Source organism: Podarcis erhardii, assembly GCF_964252035.2.
Source record: "Podarcis erhardii genome assembly, chromosome: 3".
Taxonomy (NCBI): domain Eukaryota; kingdom Metazoa; phylum Chordata; class Lepidosauria; order Squamata; family Lacertidae; genus Podarcis; species Podarcis erhardii.
Genome location: NC_138507.1, coordinates 119,841,935 through 119,855,859, shown reverse-complemented (window position 1 = coordinate 119,855,859; position 13,925 = coordinate 119,841,935). Strand labels below are relative to the sequence as shown.

The 13,925-nt window shown below is 45.0% G+C and overlaps 1 protein-coding gene across 4 annotated transcripts in view; it reads left to right on the top strand.

Moving 5' to 3' along the window:
* MSRA (methionine sulfoxide reductase A) overlaps window positions 1–13,925 on the top strand; it is a 203,590-nt gene that overhangs the window by 106,280 nt on the left and 83,385 nt on the right. The window lies entirely within an intron of this gene.

The window sequence follows — 13,925 nt, the reverse complement described above, 5'->3', positions numbered from 1 at the left end:
CATATAATAACAGTGCTGGTTGTTGCTCACTTCTGTGTGCCTTTAGTCACACCTGACCCTTTCCTTCCACACCTGCTAAGCATGGTGGCCTTTAAACATTTCTGTGGTGTGAGATGGTTTAGATTGCAAGGAATGCAGATAGATCAGAGATGAGGTTAAGGGGAAAGTACCTCATGGAATATCTGGTGATATAGTCTTGTGGAGCAGGAACTGGTTAAGTAATGGGAAGCAGAGAGTAAGAATAAATGGATGGTTCTCATGGGGGGAGGATGTAGAAAATGGAGTCCTCCAAGGATTGCTTTTGGACCTGCACTTTTAAAATTGTCCATACATGATCTAGTGAGCAGTGAGGTGGCTGTGTTTGCAATTGATGTTAAATTGTTTGGGTCATAAAACAAACAGGGAGTGTGCAATTTAGTGCAGACAAGTATAACATGATGCATGCTGAGGCAAATTTTTTTACTAATTTCATGTATACACTCACAGGGGCTGAAGTGGCAGTGATTGACCAGGAGTGAGACCTTGGGATCGTAGCAGCTAGCTTGATGAAGATGTCAACCCAGTGTGTGGCAGCTGTGAAAAACGCTAATTCCATGCTGGGGATCAATGATAATTAGGAAAGGAATTGGAAATAAAACTGCCGATAGCATAATGGAATTATACAAATCTATGGTGCAGCTTTATTTGGAATACCAAATCGCCTCACCTCAAAAAGGATATTGTTGAGTTAGAAAAGGTTCAGAAAAGGTCAAGTGAAATGACCAAGGCAATGGAGAAACTCCTGTAGAAGGAAAAGTTACAAACATATTTGGAGCTTTTTAGTTTAGAGAACAGGTGAGTAAGAGGCAACATGATTTGTTGTTGTTTAGTCGTGTCCGACTCTTCGTGACCCCATGGACCAGGCACTCCTGTCTTCCACTGCCTCCCACAGTTTGGTCAAACTCATGCTGGTAGCTTCAAGAACACTGTCCCACCATCTCGTCCTCTTTCATCCCCTTCTCCTTGTGCTCTCCATCTTTCCCAACATCAGGGTCTTTTCCAGGGAGTCTTCTCTCCTCATGAGGTGGCCAAAGTCTTGGAGCCTCAGCTTCAGGATCTGTCCTTCCAGTGAGCACTCAGGGCTGATTTCCTTCAGAATGGATAGGTTTGATCTTCTTGCAGTCCATGGGACTCTCAAGAGTCTCCTCCAGCACCATAATTTCAAAAGCATCAATTCTTCAGCAACATGATAGAAGTTTATAAAATCATGCATATCATGAAGAAAGTGGATGGAAGAAAGTTTAGCTCCCCGTCTCATAGCACCAAAACTTATAGACTGCCAATGAAGTTGAAGGTTGGAAGATTGGGGAGAGACAAAATAAAGTGCTTCTTCACACAGTATGGTGCTAAACTATGGAATTTGCTTCCACAGAGGGCAGCAATGGCCACCAACTTGGATGGTTTCAAAGAATGGGACCAATTCATGGAGGATAAAGCTCTCAATGGCCACTAGCCATTATGGAGGCTGTGCTCAGCTTCCATGACTGTAGACTGCATGCTTCTGTCAACAAACAGCTGGAACCCGCAGAAGGGGAGAGTGCTGGTTCTGCTTAGGCTCTGCTTGTGGGCTTCCCAGGTGCATCTGGTTGTCTACTGTGAGAACAGCGTGCTATACTAGGTGGTTCCCTGCCTTGATCCAGCAGAGCTATTCTTACCAAAGTCACCTTTCTGGAGCCAATATGTGAATCAAAACACAGATAGCTTTTGAAATTTACATTTTTTTGAAGTTTGCAATGCAGGTCTTTAGCCAGGAGTGTGTACAAAAATGTGTATGCCAGGGAAAAGTGTGCATAGAAATGCATATATGAGTGAAATGGTTGTTGTTGTTGTTTAGTCGTTTAGTCGTGTCCGACTCTTCGTGACCCCCTGGACCAGAGCATGCCAGGCACTCCTGTCTTCCACTGCCTCCCACAGTTTGGTCAGACTCATGCTGGTAGCTTCGAGAACACTATCCAACCATCTTGTCCTCTGTCGTCCCCTTCTCCTTGTGCCCTCCATCTTTCCCAACATCAGGGTCTTTTCCAGGGAGTCTTCTCTTTTCATGAGGTGGCCAAAGGATTGGAGCCTCAGCTTCAGGATCTGTCCTTCCAGTGAGCACTCAGGGCTGATGTCCTTCAGAATGGAGAGGTCTGATCTTCTTGCAGTCCATGGGACTCTCAAGAGTCTCCTCCAGCACCATAATTCAAAAGCATCAATTCTTTGGTGATCAGCCTTCTTTATGGTCCAGCTCTCGCTTCCATTCATCACTATATGAGTGAAATAGGAAATACCAAAAATGCATTATATTAGGGGAAACATGTATATTAGTCAAAACTTCATACCAAAAATATGTTTATTAGTAGGAATTTGCACTAAAATGTTGACAAATATTCATGAGGACTTTTTTTTCTAAAAGGTGGTGTTTGTTTGTTTGTTTGTTTGTTTGTTTGCAAATTGCTTTGGAAATATGGAGAACTGAATTTAAGATTGGAAATATGAGAAACAGAGAGAAGCGAATTTGACAAATTCGTGCCTCCCTGCTTGTGGCAGAGCAGAATGTCAGAGCTTTTGAAAACGTCCCCTGTGGAACAGTACCTACCCTATGATAACTTTAACTCTGTGGAGATTGTTTAACAAAAATGTGTGCATTGAACAGCTGTACAGTCAGATCAGGTGGTTGCGCAGTAGGTGCACCGTGTTAGAAGATACCCAGTGGTATCTTATTCAAGCAGTTTGGGGGGGGGGAGATGATTGTGGGCAGGACAAGGTCTTGATAGATCTCTGTAAACACACAGGCTTTCTTTTGCATGTTTAATCCTTCCCCAAGAAGCATGCCTGCAACACAGGGAAATAAGGCGAGGTGACAGATTCTCTCCCCTTGACGCAGCTGCCACAGGCTGTGATTGCAGCCTCCATTAAGCCGAATCAGAGAGCTATTTTCAGTGATTTTAAACTGACAATCTGATGGGAAATTTACAAACAGTGGTTAGGTGGCATACAAATAGCTCTTTCCCAAGACTGCGTGTTTCCGATCTCCCTTGTTTGGAATATCCACTGCAAGAGCTTACTTCGTGTAATCTTCTAAGAGTGGCTATGCTTTCCAAGTGTGAAATGAATGTAGGCTGAACAGGCAATTAGCTTCCGGAAAACAGCTTTTCAACAACAGCGTGATAAACTTTTATCCTCCACTGGTCCACGGCTCCTTGGGAGCAAGCTGGGTGGTGCAGTGGGGGTGGGGGTGGGGGTGGGAGCAGCAGGGGCAGGTAGTGGACACATCGCTGCAGGGGCAGACAGCTCTTAGCCTGTGGACCATATCCTGCACTGATCAGGCATGGTCCAGCTCCTCTCCACTTCAGATCAGACTGGTCAGTTGCTGGTCTGGGTGGTGGCCACTCCTTGAGTAACCTATAGGAAGTGACTGACACTCGGAAATGAAAGCAGAGTTCTTTCCCAGTGTCAGGGGTGCTTCCCAGCCAAAGGAATGCACATAGCAGATACCGTATTTTTCGCTCTATAAGACGCACCAGACCACAAGACGCACCTAGTTTTTGAAGGAGGAAAACAAGAAAAAATAATATTCTGAATCTCAGAAGCCAGAACAGCAAGAGGGATCATTGCGCAGCGAAAGCAGCAATCCCTCTTGCTGTTCTGGCTTCTGGGATAGCTGCGCAGCCTGCATTCGCTCCGTAAGACGCACAAACATTTCCCCTTACTTTTTAGGTGGGAAAAAGTGAGTTTTGTAGAGCAAAAAATACGGTAGTTAACTCTTTGTTGTCAAAGATAACACAGTAGCTTCTGCAGCTCCGGATATCTTTGCATTTCTTTGGCGATCCCAATTAAGTAAGATTGTCTTCCATGAACACGGTTTTAACACTGAGCGCATAAGTGACTGTGGAGGCCAATTCTGGATCCACACATCCTTCCACAGTGGGGACATAGGTTTCCTGGGTAAAGTGTTCAAGCAGGTGGTTGCTGGCCAATTCCACTCACACTTGGATTAAACTAGTTATTTGGATTCATTTAAGTGGGATTTCAGGCCTGGTTTTGAAACGGAAACTTTCATCCTTACTCCACAGCATCACCTTTGCTAAGAGAAAGAGCAGTGCTTTTTTCTGGGGGTACACATACCCCTAAACATTTTGTGAATCTTTGTACTTTTGTCCATTTACTGTATTTATTTTCCCTGATTTGAACTATAAAATGGTGATTTTCTTGAGTCAAAATGAGAGTACCCCTAAACATTGTTTTTTTTAGGGGGGAAAAGCACTGTCTTGAACTAATGTGGGTCAGGCGGACTGGAGCGCGGTGCCGCTTCTGCATAAATTGTCGGTGCTGTTTTATATCAGCATACTTGGGCTTTAACCCACATCTACACTTAGTATTGAGCGGCCTCGGGACACATGGCAACCCTCAGCTGCTTGCCCTAGAGCTTGATTGCACAAAGGCCTTGTTACATAGAAACAAGGATAATAGGCCCTAGAACAGCATGTCGGTTCTAGCTGCAAGCTTCCTTCTTAAGAACATTTATTGTTGAAAAGCTGGCTTCATATGGTTGAGCTGAACATGGCGAGCAGAAGCAGAAAGCTGTTGGACACTGAGATTTTCTGACCTGAGATCAATCCATCAAGGTTCTGCAGCTCTGTTTCAGAGTTTAAGCTTCAGCACAGAAGGTTCCTGAAATTTTGCTGCTTCAGACTGCGGGGCTGCTCGACTGACTGAGGAGAACTTTCTGTTTTTAACGTGAGATAAATCAGAGTGAAATGAACATGCTTTAAGAGCAAAATGGGAAAATACATTCCGGAATCAGGAAGTTTTCATCTTCAGCAGTGACCCTTTCGTTATTAAGTTGCACAACAAAACTATTATAACATGAACGACCTCTCTTTCTTCTGTCATGTTGAAAAGCAGAAATGTTCCCTACTGGAAGCCTTATCTCAGGGGGAAAATATTTGAGTTTTATTCAGATTTATTACCTTACACCTGCTGATTTTGTTTCTGTTGTGTATTTAGAGGGGTGTAAGATGCACATTCGTTAGAAAGGCACTTTGAAGTAGACTTAGTGTGTCTTTCCCCACCTTGCGATTGATGTCTCCAAGAATTCTCTATAGAGTTTTTGGCTCACGTTGCTTCCAAATGTGGAATCACAGACTTGCAGGCCTGGCAATGGGTCCCAGTCCATGTCCACCCACAGGCAACGGCATAGGCCCTGCCAGCGGAAAGGGGGCTCCAACCTGGTCACAACAACAACAACAACAACAATTTATTATTTATACCCCGCCCATCTGGCTGAGTTTCCCCAGTCACTCTGGGCAGCTCCCAATCAAGTAAAACGAGATCCTTGGATTCTCTCATCCACTCATATTCGGCATCCTAGCATGTTGCTTACTGAGTGCACACCCACCCACACATAGAATCATAAAATTGTAAAGTTGGGAGGGACTCCGGGGCCATCTATTCCAACTCCCTGCAATACAGTGGTGCCTCGCAAGACGAAAAGAATCCGTTCCGCGAGTCTCTTCGTCTAGCGGTTTTTTCATCTTGCGAAGCAAGCCCATTGACGGCTTAGCGGATTAGCGCTATTAGCGGCTATTAGCGGCTTAGCGGATAAGCAGATAAGCGGCTTAGCAGCTTAGAAAAAGGGGGGGGGACCCGCAGGAACTCGCAAGACATTTTCGTCTTGCGAAGCAAGTCCATAGGAAATTTGTTTTGCGAAGCACCTCCAAAACAGAAAACTCTTTCGTCTAGCGAGTTTTCCGTCTTGCGAGGCATTCGTCTTGCGGGGCACCACTGTACAAGATTCACAGTTAAAGTATCCCTGACAGGTGACCAACCAACGTCTCCTTTAAAACCTCCAAGGAAGGTGAGACCACCACCTTCCGAGGGAGTCTGTTCCACTGTCAAACAGCTCTTACATAGAGTGGTACCTCTGGATGCGAACGGTATCTGTTCCAGAGCCCTGTTCATATCTGGAAGCGAACGCAACCCACGCCTGCGCTTGCGTGGGACGCAATTCGCCGCTTCCGAGCGTGCGCATGCCATCATTTTGAGTGTGTGCATGTGCGAGCGGCGAAACCCTGAAGTAATGTGTTCCGCTGAGGCAAGGAAGAAGGGCTACCCCTATGCTATCCATATAATCAGTTATCAGTAATCAATATATTCATATATGCTCACACATAATCAGGGCTTACAGTATTTTATAATCCATTTTGAATCAAAGGGAAGCTGTGCCTTAGCTAACTGCATACTGCTTGAAACAGCAAAAGTGTACCCTGGACAAGAGGAAGACATGAATCAGAGATTCTGGTACAAAATCCCCTCAGATACGGGCTAAATTAATCCACAGAACAGGAAGAGCAAAACTACAAAATCTCCAAACTCCCTGTCCTGTCATAACTAGGGGAGAGGTTAGACAGAGCGTCACTGCAAGCAGCGGAAAGCAGAACTAGAACTCCGTGCTTGACAAGTGCTTGACCAGCAGCTGGTAGCATGGCAAGAAGCTTGCTAATTGGCTAATTTTTGCTGGCAATATCGTGACCGTCTCATGGTTGTCTCATGATCTATGATTTGCTGTGATCTGCTCAGGTATAAATACCTCAGGATTTCTGTCAATCGGGGTCCCAGTTCCTTTTGGAAGAGATTCCAAACTGGATCCTTATTGCCTGGCAATAAACTTCACCTTCTTATTCTCCATTGCTGAGTCTGCCTGATCCTTATTTAACACCAAGCGAGTACCTGCTTACGTTCATGTGCTTCACCGCTACTTCCAGGTTGCCGCGGTGCGCAACCCAAAAATGCTCAGCCTGAAGCGTATTCAACCCAAGGTATGACTGTACACTGCAAATTTAGTGTGACTAACAGAAGAAAGTACTTCATTAGTAAAGAAACATGCACACATGCAATGTACAAAAATATTTGCACTGTCCCACAAATCAAAGTATGTTGTACACATTTTTACTACTGTGTCCTACAACATGTAATCCTAATTTTTTATGTTTCTTAACAGGAAGCAGTCCTCCTCCCCATCATTCCACTCTGGTTCTTCCATCTCTCCCCTTCCCCAATTGCAACTAGCAATAAAAGGACAGAAATGAGTGCTGAATTTGGAGGTTTGAGATTTGAAGGCACCGTTAAAAGCTCCTGTGCCTTTTCTCCTGTTATTCTCCAATGGTTTTAATATATCTCCATGTCCTTCCTACTTCTCCCTCCCCATTATTCCTGTTGTGCGATGAACAGATGTTTCCACTGTGCTTTCCCCCCAAAGACTCCCAAGATTTATTTTTGTTGTGTCATTCTAATAGCCCCTATAGGTCCTCAGTAGACCTTCATCTCTGTTACGCAAAGCAATTTCACCGAAGTCAGAGTAGTAATTATCCAGATTTACATTCACGTATAAGTAAGATACAAACATTGACTAACATATAGTAAAAAACAACAACACACCAGCAAATTCCTCATTCATAATGTGGACTGTAATGAACAGCAGAACATCATGGTGCTAGTGTCTAGATGTTTATGTGTTGTATTGTTGTGTTGTGTTGTGTTGTGTGTATAGAAACCTAGTTTTCAGGAGAGACCAGGGCTTTTTTTCTGCTGGAATACAGTGGTACCTCGGGTTACATACGGTTCAGGTTACAGACTCTGCTAACCTAGAAATAGTGCTTCAGGTTAAGAACTTTGCTTCAGGATAAGAACAGAAATGGGGCTCTGGCGGTGCTGTGGCAGCAGGAGGCCCCATTAGCTAAAGCGGTGCTTCAAGTTAAGAACAGTTTAAGGTAAAGTATGGACCTCTGGAACGAATTAAGTACTTAACCTGAGGTACCACTGTATGCAGTTCCAGTACCTCTCAGGTGGGCACCATTGCAGGCCAGCTGCCTGACGATGACAGTGCTGCTTCATGATGTAGAGAAGCAACGGTCAAGGCTTGCCCCTCCGTGGGTGCCTGTGCCATGCAGGCCAGGCTGACGCTGGGGCACAAGCTTGGAGACCAGAAGGTGAAGGGGGCAGTGGCAGGCTGCTGCCATGGGTGTGCACAATACAGAGGATCGGTCCAGTATACCTGAAGGAGCGTCTCCACCCCCATCGTTCTGCCCGGACACTGAGGTCCAGCTCTGAGGGCCTTCTGGCAGTTCCCTCCCTGCGAGAAGCAAAGCTACAGGGAACCAGGCAGAGGGTCTTCTCGGTAGTGGCACCTGCCCTGTGGAACGCCCTCCCACGTTTTTCTCAAAGACAAAAACCACCACCAGACTTTTAGAAGACATCTGAATACAGCCCTGTTTAGGGAAGCTTTTAATGTTTAATAGACTGTTGTATTTTAACATTTTGTTGGAAGCTGCCCAGAGTGTCTTGGGGAAACCCAGCCAGATGGGCGGGGTATAAATAATAAATTATTATTATTATTATCTGCGCTGCAGGGCAGTGCCCGCTAAGTATTGCTGTTTGAGAGGCTTCGCAGCATGCGACGGTATAAAAGGGCAGGGTTTTTATGCTGCAGCCCAAAAGAGTACAGTGGTACCTCGGGTTACAAACGCTTCAGGTTACAGACTCCACTAACCCAGAAATACTACCTCGGGTTAAGAACTTTGCTTCAGAATGAGAACAGAAATCGTGCGGCGGCGGCACAGCGGGAGGCCCCATTAGCTAAAGTGGTACCTCAGGTTAAGAACAGTTCCAGGTTAAGAACGGACCTCCGGAACGAATTAAGTTCTTAACCAGAGGTACCACTGTACATGGTGTCTTGCTCCCCATTAATGAGTGAAGGCGCTGAGGGAGGGAAACAATCTGAATCTCCCTATATGATGGTGTGGCCCGGCATCTTGTCATGTGATTTTGGTTTCAAGATGGTGGCATCGGTGTCTGGGTTGACGACTGAGGCGCTGAGTTCCAGCACTTTTTTGTAGGGGGAAAAAAGCACTGGTGGAGACCATAGCTCTATGGTAGAGGACCTACTTCGCATGCAGAACTTTCTGCCCCCATGGCTCCAGTTAAAAGGGTCAGGTGACATGACCTGCCAAGATAGTGCAGCGCTATTGTCAGTAAGTACAGGGTTGGATGGGCAAATAATCTGGTATACAGCCGCTTCCTGTGTTGATGGATGTCCCAGTATGATCTGGTCAGGTCAGGTCTGCCCTAAAAGTTTAGAAATTTTGAAGGTCTAGCACTGTCCATTAGTATGTATTTGAGTACACAACAATATCTGCAATTTTATTGCTGCTCTTATCCTGGGAAGGGAAGTTACTGTCATGGCTCCTCCTAGGGTGATTTTGAAAATATTATGGCCATTGTGCTAGCATAGTTTATCGTTATTAGGTTTTGCAGGCGCCCTTTCCCCACTTCTTGCCATACAGTACTCCTGGAAGTCACGCCTAGGTCCCAAAAATATTAGAGGAGATGCAAATCCTCATTTAATTGTGTTCATAATTGCCAAGGAGTGTGGTGGAGTCTCCTTCTTTGGAGGTCTTTAAGCAGAGGCTTGACAACCATATGTCAGGAGTGCTCTGATGGTGTTTCCTGCTTGGCAGGGGGTTGGACTCGATGGCCCTTGTGCTCTCTTCCAACTCTATGATTCTATGATTCTATAAACCTTGGCCATCTTTATTTATTGGTTGTGCTTCTGTAGGCAGCATTTAATAAAAACCCTTTCGGTTGTTCCGTAACAAGTGTTCTTTCATTTATCCAGACTTCTAGGATAATTCTGTAACCTACTGTTTCTAACAGTACGCTCTGTGATTGCTTTAGAAGTCCAGGTCTGCTTTATTTCACTGGGGAAACCCAGCCAGATGGGCAGAATATAAATAAATTTGTTGTTGTTATTATTATTGAAATATAAAGGATTCTGCCTCTGGAAATGATACTTTACCCCTTTGTTTTTATCTAGGAATAGTATCTCTTTACCCCTGTTTCCTCTGGTATGCTTGAAACTGGTATGCTGGAAGCCAGTGTGGTGTAGTGGTTAGGAGCGGTGGACTCGTGATCTGGGGAACCGGGTTCGCTTCCCCGCTCCTCCACATGCAGCTGCTGGGTGACCTTGGGCCAGTCACACTTCTCTGAAGTCTCTCAGCCTCACTCGCCTCACAGAGTGTTTGTTGTGGCGGAGGAAGGGAAAGGAGATTATTAGCCACTTTGAGACTACTTAGGGTAGTGATAGAGCGGGATATCAAATCCAAACTCTTCAAATCCAAACTACTGCTGTGTTTTCTAAGGGTAGTTTTAATGCGAAACTACCATAGGTAAGGGACGCGGGTGGCACCGTGGTTTAAAGAACAGAGCCTAGGACTTGCCGATCAGAAGGTCGGCGGTTTGAATCCCCGCAACGGGGTGAGCTCCCGTTCCTTGGTCCCAGCTCCTGCCAACCTAGCAGTTTGAAAGCACGTCAAAGTGCAAGTAGATAAATAGGTAATGCTTTGGCGGGAAGGGAAATGGCGTTTCCGTGTGCTGCTCTGGTTCGTCAGAAGCGGCTTAGTCATGCTGGCCACATGACCTGGAAGCTGTATGCTGGCTCCCTCGGCCAATAAAGCAAGATGAGCGCCGCAACCCCAGAGTCGGCCACGACTGGACCTAACGGTCAGCGGTCCCTTTACCTTTACCTACCATAGGCTAAGGGTGAACTCGCTTCTGGTTGTGGTAAACCAAGCAGTCAATGTTTCATTTTGTGTAGGGGTTGTCGGGAAATCAAGCCTTTATCAGGAGAAACTGGCAACTCTCCTAGGCACCCGGCATGATTCCCTGTTGACCTCCCTGGCTGCATTCCCCAGCAAGATCCAGGCGAGGTCTCGATAGGCGATTCTTCTCAAACGTGAGAAGAACACACCCCTTCTTTGCTGTCCCCCCGGGCAGGGGAAAGAGATAGTCAGAAACGTATTTACATGCCTTTATTTCTGTCTTTGCAGCATTACAAAAAACGTGACTGCTCTCTTCAAGCTCCAGCAGTCTAGTGACAAACACTTCCTGGACAGGAACAAACGGAAGAGCTCATATTACACTCTGAGCTAATTCTGGTGCTTCGCACAGTGAATTGACTGTCCCTCTGTTTCCCACGGGCAGTCCCAACATTCCCATCATGTTTACTTTTCAAGCTAGCACTTTGCAGCTGCATTGCATCCATATCGTAACAGGGGTAATGTTGGTTTCTGGTATTTTACCTATGAGTATTGTGCTGCTGTTCTGTATTTTATTGGAATGCTTTGTAGAATACAGTGGTACCTCTGGCTGCGAACGGGATCCGTTCCGGAGGCCCGTTCACAACCTGAAAGGAACACAACTCACATCTGCGAGTGTGCGCGGGTCGCAATTCGCCGCTTCTGCGCATGCACGTGATGTTATTTTGTGCGTCTGCACATGTGTCAGTGGCAAAACCCTGAAGTAACCCTTTCCGGTACTTCTGGGTCGCCGTGGGACGCAACCTGAAAACGATCAACCTGAAGCAAATGTAACATGATGTATGACTGTACTGTTATTTGTTTGCCTCACTGTAAATTATCTCATGTATAAAGGGTATAAATTTATTGAATATATATAAAATAAATAAGCAAACTCCTGTTCTAAGGTTTAGCTGCTTTTGTTGAGATTCCTGCATTGCAGGGGGTTGGACTACATGACCGTTGGGATCCCTTCCAACTCTACGATTCTCTGATTCTATGGTCTTCTGGACTGAAGTTATTTGAAATTTCATTCGCAGAATGCTGAGTATCAGCGTTCTTGGCAACAGAAGAGCGGTTCATATCCTGGGTTTGAACTTAACCATAAAACAGATATAATCCCCAATTAATAATTTGAGAGTTATTGAGATAACCAAATCCACTGGGTAGATTATGCAGTAATTCCATTACAGGAATAATTTGTAATTAATCATGCCTTTCCCCCTTTGCACTGTACATAGTTTTAATTGAGAACTGCTATTACCAGGCGTAAAATGGTAACTGCTTGGTTCACATGGAAACGACTAGCAGCCCAGGGTTAGAACTGACAGACCAGAACCCATGTGTTTATGCAAGTGTGTGCATGAAATAACATTGCAGTTCCTCTATGCCTTGTATTAGCACAGTTGTTTAGATCTGGCGTCCCAGATGCCCGAGCCACTGCCATTTTTATCTCTCTTTGCATCCCTGTTTCCCTTCTCAGTCTTTTCTGCAGCCCAATAAAGTAGCTGACGTCAGGTGACATATAGAGAGTGAGAACCCCTATGGAGCTGGTCTTCCAGCACAGCTAATATAATGGCCCTACCAGCGTTAGAAATTGAGATATGAAAGCTAGGAATTAAATGGCACCTTAAACCTAGGTCGGGGTGCCGCAATGGAACGTCTAGGCACGCTTTTGTAATAACAAGAATACAAAGCTGAAAACGAATGAACTGCAGCTAAAATATTATGCTCATTTTTCACATGGTCTAGTCCTCCTCCCCATATTATTATGATAATATGATAATATTTTTTTCTAGTCTTCAGAGAGTGGCTGGAATTGGGGAGGCAGGAAAATGTCCTCCTTTTCTTCCAGCAGTAGCAGTTTTAATATGAAATCTTAGGCTCAGTACAGCACCCAGAACTCAGAAACTGCTTGCATTATTGAAATTCCCTGTCGCAAAACACGCCTAGAACAATGGGAGTTTCGAACCCTGGGCCCTACCACTGAGCTCTTTGTCTGCTGCAGCCTTTATGAATTTATTACCACTTGGGTGCTAGTCAGGCTGCATTGAATGTTCCTGAATTTTGACATTCACGTTAAAATTGTCATGTTTGACGTAAGCAAGCAACTTGCCAAAGAAATACTGTATTTTTCCGTGTATAAGACTAGGTTTCCCCCCTAAAAAATAATGTCAAAAATTTAGGGGTGTCTTATACATGGATACATCTCCCCCCCATTTTCTTAAATCAGAGTCCCCCCCAAATATACATGGGGGTGTCTTATAGATGGACAAATACGGCACTTACCTTGCCAAGCCCTTCTGCTGATTCAGTCCTCTTTGGTTATCCAGTGGCTTCCTCTCAGCACATCTTTGCCTGTTGCTGCCCTCATTTGCCCTCTGGCTGTGAATTCGTTTGCAGGCATCATTGGTGCCATAATTTAACGACACACACTGTAGGGTATCATTACATCGGAGCAATGCAATATCATGAATGAAATTGCATGTGTTGCCAGAGCCAACTTCTGGTTAACAGCAGTGAGAGCAAAGAATTTGAGGACAGTGAGAGCAAGTAAGAAAATGGAAATTGGCAACAGCCATGAAGAAAAAAGGGTGTCAAAGCAGCACAACTTTTGTTTGCAACGGATATCAAACCCACCTCCTGAAAATGGGAGGTAACTTTTCACACAAATGAAAGAGAGCATGAAACTTGATAAGCTACTTGTAGTGATCAGGTGGGATTGCTATGAGGAATTATAACAAATATAGAGTAAGCCATCTGTGTCAGCAATGAAAGCATTGCGTTGACTGGGTTTAAACTATTTTGATAGGATTCTTGGTCAATCCACACCTCTGCATCCCTGTTCCATTTCTCTTTCTTCACAAGTCACGTACCCACTTAGACAGGCAGGCATCCTGAGTCATCAAAGACAGTGGGCACTTTCTTTGCTGCAGCTTTTCTGATATGTTAATCTTAGGGCCAGGAAACAGGTTTCACATAAAGGTGATCATGATCGCTGTCCTCCTGGCCATCCTTCTTATCATGTGTATTGATTGTTTATGACCTCCGGGGTTCTTGAATGCACTCTTTTGTAGTTTTCATTTATTTACCCCAAAAGTATGCATGCTTAACTAGTGTTTGTAGTTTGACTTTGTCCCCACGTGGGGTTTGTTGAAATGCTCAGAAGAAATCTGATTGGTTCTTCCGAACACTTTGTAAAAAGCTCTTTTGTGAATAAAACGACCTGGGCCAGGGGCTGGAGAGAGAGATTATTATACGCACCCTTCCCAG